This window comes from Macadamia integrifolia, chromosome 13 (assembly GCF_013358625.1).
Source record: "Macadamia integrifolia cultivar HAES 741 chromosome 13, SCU_Mint_v3, whole genome shotgun sequence".
NCBI classification, from domain to species: Eukaryota; Viridiplantae; Streptophyta; class Magnoliopsida; order Proteales; family Proteaceae; genus Macadamia; species Macadamia integrifolia.
In genome coordinates, this window is record NC_056569.1 from 15,624,263 (window position 1) to 15,629,922 (window position 5,660).

Sequence of the window (5,660 nt, forward strand, 5' to 3'; positions counted from 1 at the left end):
TGAGGTGTTGGGTTGCCATTTGGGGAGAAGCAGGGGTCGCGGTTGTCGGACACTGTGGCGGTTAGGCATTACGCCCGGCGAGTCATGTAGGACAGCCGGCAACCCCGGTGGTATTTCAAGAGGGCCAATCGTACTGCTTTTAAATTGCTAGAGTCAGCACTGTCATTTAATTTATTTACATTTCTGTTGAGAGCCGGTGGACGGCATTGTCTTTACTTTTCTGAGTACTCACGGTGGGCCTTCTCCGACAGCCCTATGGGCGTATCGCGGGAGGGAGTTCGCGGCTCGTACCCGGAGTATACGCGCACTGTGGTTGTAGTAGCACTAAAACCAAAGACTTAGTAATGTTGATTAGGTGTATGTGATTTAAAATGACTTGCATGGCATGTAGAGCATATGATGTGTTGTGATTGTGTGGACTATTGTGTGTGGTCCACCTCTCTACTTACTGAGCTAGTGAGCTCATTCCACGTATACACCCCTTTTTAGATGATTTTACAGGTCATGCATCTGAGGAGCTTGGGGTGGGTCCCGCAGTCGAGTTTCCTGAGGAGGACTGGTGGACCCCTGATGAGTTTGAGCACGGCATAGACTGCGCGTGTGAGAGCTGTGTTGCGGGGCAGCGGTTCTGAGGCCGAGCTGAGCTCCAGCCTTGATACCGATGCCGGGCTGCGTACTCTGATGTTTTTTGATAATTTCCTGTATATAATTGATATTCAAACTTTATTCTTTTTGTGTATATATATCATGCCTTTGGGCCCAAATGTATATAATTATGGTATCGCCATTTGGGTATCAGGTATATGGGAATTATTACAGGTAAAACTTAGTCTTCCGCTGATTTGATGAGTTGATTTTAGTGTGTGTATGCTGTGGTGGAATACAGTGTCTGATGATCCTGGCAGGTTTGGGTTAACCGGTGTTAACTCGGTCACCGCTCCGGTTCAGTGCGAACGGGGTGTGACACTGAAGACCCATCCTCAGGAGGTTTCTCCGGTCGAACCTATCAGCCGGAGTCTTCCCCTCCTCACCGCTCAGATCCACCCCGAAGAACTCGAAGACCCTAGTGAGGATCCTGCCGTAAGGGAATCCTCCATCCTCTGGGTGGGAAGTATGGTGCTCCATCGTTCTGAGAATAATGTAGGGGAGGCACAAGTGCTCGCCGCCTCCCTCTGCGGCCGTGAAGATGCAGAATGCAATGAAAGTCGCCATGAAACCCACCTGGTTCCGATGACCTCCTCTGGGGAGCAGGTTGAACTGGATCAACCGGGCGAATAGACGAACCTCAGGGTAGAAGGATGTCTCGGACTCCGGGCGACTGCTGCTGTCACAGATGGTCTCGTAGATGAAGTCCGGTGTCGCCAGGCTCATAAACGGTCCCTGAGGCCTACCCCTGGGGGGACTGTAGTATCGGTGTCCCACCGCCGATATACCCAAGATACTGGCCAAGGTGCCTACCGTCAGCTGGATGTCCACTCCCTTTACCAAACTGCTGATGGTGAACTCCCCGTACGGATACGACACCTCTAGGTTACAATAGAACCGACGGACGAGCTGCTCGTAGCACGGTCGGTCTACATGAAGAATAGAATCCCAGCCCAATGCTGAGAATCTCTCCTGAAGCCTAGCCTTGTGGAAGTCCTCGACTACCACGGTCTTCTCCATCATCACTGACCCCTTCAGGAAGTTGGGCCAGTTGGCTGCGGCCTCTGCACTAAGGAAGTGCTCCTCATCATAGTCTGAAGGGTCAGACTGGGCAGGTGCGGGTCTCCCTGTGCGAGGAGCTGAAGAGCTGGTCTCCGCACTCTTTCCGCTTAGAAGCGGTGGTCTTGCGTCTAACGCCAAAGGAAGATGGTCCCTTGCCAGTGCGTGACGACATCCTGACAATAAGGAAAGAAAGTAGGGTTAGTACAGAAAGGAAAAGACAGCAGCATTAAAAAGGGAAAATCCAAAACCCAATTCATGCAAAACGGGAATGGCAACAATCTAGGAACGATAGGAAACCTATGACATGAAGCACGGTAGGTTACGACGCATAGAAACATGCCAAAACAGTAGAATGACAGCAAAAGCAAAGAGCATAAATAAGACGAGGGAATTCAAGTCCAATGTGCAAATTCGAACATAATGGAGAATAGCTTGAGACCCTAGGTCTAGAGCAAAATGCCGTAGTAGCGGGATCATGAATGTGTAGGTACGTACCCAAATAGGTTATGGAATTCCAAGAATGCAAGTATGGGATGAAGAACCAAGGAAACCAATACAAAAAGGAGGGATTTTCATAGAAATACAGGGGGATTCCAAGCATAATGGAGGATTCATGAAATCTAAAGCATATCTAGCGTAAATCAAATGGAATGCATCACAAAGGAGTCATCAATTGGAGAAAAAGAGTGAGAATTGAGGAAATCCCCAAATTTGGAAACCTAGGGCACAAATTGGGGTTTTCTACAAATGAAGAGACAAAATCCCTATAAACTACAAATGGCCACAGTAGAAGTATCACAATCACATGGAAATACTATTCTATGGTGAAAAATAAGGAAAGACAACCTAAGGTGAAGTCTATACATGTATTTTACCCCAATGGAAATTCTGGAAAAGAGGAGAAGAAGAAACTTACTTGAAGAAGGGAGAGTTGACTCTTCTCTAAACCGCCTAGTTGATGAGTGGAACCGCGAGTAAAAGCGCCGAGGAGACCTCCAAGATCGCCCAAGGAAGAAAGGAGGAAAGAAAAAGGGAGTTTGGGAAAAGGACAGACAGAACAGGGTCTGTAGGGCCTTGTTCGTGTTTTTACACGGGCAAGACCGGTGGGTATAACCGGCGGGCCCCTACCCGCCGGTGCCACCCGCCGGTGTAAGGCAGTAAGACCGGTGGGCCCCTACCCGCCGGTGCAGCCCACCGGTTATGACAGTTGGGAAATTTTGAAAATTTTTCTTCTTTTCTTTTTCCCTTCTCTCCTCCTAGCATGATTACATTGATTGTCACTATGGATATTATTCCTATGATTAATATGCTATGGTCAAGTGGGACCATTAGCATGTCTGTTGGGGACTTTGCCTGTACCTTGGAATTGAGCTGCGATTATTTACAGGCTATCATACACTACAACACCTCATGTAATGGCATATGATTGTGTGCCGAAATCAATTCTATGGTGTTTAACCCATATGGTGTGTGATGTGTTCCAGGTACAGGGATACGATGGTACGCACTAGATCCGGTAGTAATGCCCGAGGTACCTCGCGGGGTCCTCGTTGGGTCGGTCGACCACAAAATCCCAGGAGGTCCCGTTCTGTGGGGCATACCTCACCTCCACTACCTCCAGAGACCCTTGGTCAGGGTGGGGCACATGGGGACCCACCTATGACTGCACTCCCGGACCCTCCACCGGTCATTACACCGGGAGATGTTGCCACAATAATTCAGCAGTCCCAACAAGCTTTTCAGCAACAAATGCTTCAGCAACAACAAGCATTTATGACTGCCATCCAGCAACAGTTGGATTTTTCTCAACCGGGTCAACCGCCCCGGGTACTCACTCCGCAGGACCCACCTGTAGGGTCGGGAATGGGACCACAAGTGGTGGGTACACCTCCAATCCCACCATTCGGTATTCCTCAGCATGGGATGCCTCCTCCATACTCCTACTATCCTGTCTATGCTCCTAACTTCCCGGCGACGAGTAATACGTCAAGGGTAGTGGAGTCATTCAAGAGGAACTTACCACCGGTATTCTCTAAGGTGGGGAGTGATCCTCTGGAACCGGATCAATGGATCCAAGAATTAGAGAAGATATTTGAGGTGCTTGAGTGCACGGATGCCCAGAAACTTATTTGTGCTGGGTTGCAACTCAAGAAAGAGGCAAATTCTTGGTGGCAAGCCTCCAAACCTATATTGATGGCTGCTCATCCAGAACCTACTTGGGAGCAGTTCAAGGAGTTGTTCTTGGATAACCATTATCCGCGCAGTTTCAGAGACCGAAAGGAGACTGAGTTCATGGCCTTAACTCAAGGAGGTAAGACTGTCCTTGAGTATCAACAACAATTCGAGAGTTTGTTTCATTTTGCCCCAAGACATATGCGAACAGCTGAAGAGAAGGCAGCAAGGTTCCTAAAAGGCCTAAAATCATCTATTGGGTCTGTGCTTGAAGTCTTGGATTTGACCGAATATGGCCAGATTGTACAGAAGGCCAAGACCATGGAAGATAAGCAAAAGGGTGAACAGTCCCTCACTCCTGGACTGTGGAAGAGAACAAATCCATTCCCAGATGCGGGAAATTCCTCCAAGGCTTACCGCGGATCATACAGTTCTGGGCCTATGTATAGGCAGCCCTATAGGCCATCTGGCTACCCTCCTAGGCCAGTCGGTGGTTCGGGTTCTACCTCTTTTCACCCGAACACTAGTGTGGCACCTACAGCTCCAAGGCCACCTCGACCTCCATCTGCAGCGGGTCAAGTGCAGAGGGGCCCCGCTCCAGTTCCGACGTCTCAGATTCGTTGTTTCAACTGCCATTCCTATGGGCATTATGCGAAAGACTGTCGGGCCCGACCAGCCTTGCCCTCCAGTCAGCCCTCTGCATACTGACCTCCCTTACCTCGAGGCAGTCAACCGCAGGGAAGGATGTACGCCCTATCAGCCGAGGAAGCTGAGGCTAGTACAAAAGTTGTAGCAGGTACATTTTAAACTAAGAAGTTCATTATAATTAATATTGATGACCTGCTGAAATTATATACATTGTTATACTAGGTATCCTATCCATATCGGGCATACTAGCCTATGTTTTATTTGATTCAGGAGCTACTCATTCATTCGCATCTAAGAGATTTGTAGGGAAACTTGGGATGTCACCCAGGATCCTAGACCATGGAATGATTGTTAGTATGCCTACTGGTAAAATTGCACAGTTAAAGGAAGTGTATGGGCCGTGCCCAGTGGAGATTAGTGGGAAGAACTTTGATGCACAACTCATTAAATTCAATATGCAGAATTTTGATGTTATATTGGGTATGGACTGGTTGTCGGCTCATCGAGCTAATGTGATCTGTGCGGAAAGGCTGATTAAGGTAACAGATGACGAAGGGAAAGAGTGGGTATACCGAGCAGATACCATGAAAAGGGTGAGGAAGGTCCTTGTCTCCGCTCTCCGAGCGATAAAGTTGCTAGAAAGTGGATGTCAGGGTTTCATAGCCTCGGTACTCGATGTTGATGCAAGAGTTACACCTCTAGAAGAAGTAAAGGTGGTCAAAGAGTTTCCCGATGTTTTTCCAGATGATCTGATGCAACTACCACCCGATAGAGAGTTAGAGTTTGCCATAGACTTGACCCCTGGAGCAGCTTCAGTATCTAAGGCTCCATACAGGATGGCACCAGCTGAATTGAAGGAGTTGCAGATGCAGTTGCAGGAACTATTGGAAAAGGGGTTTATTCGCTCGAGTGTTTCACCTTGGGGTGCCCCGGTGTTGTTTGTCAAGAAAAAGGATGGTAGTTTGCGTATGTGCATAGATTACCAGGAGTTGAATAAGCTAACCATTAAGAACCGGTATCCATTGCCACGCATTGATGATTTATTTGATCAGTTGCAAGGAGCCAGGGTATTTTCGAAGATAGACCTTCGGTCAGGCTATTATCAGCTCAAGATAAAGAGTAGTGATATACCC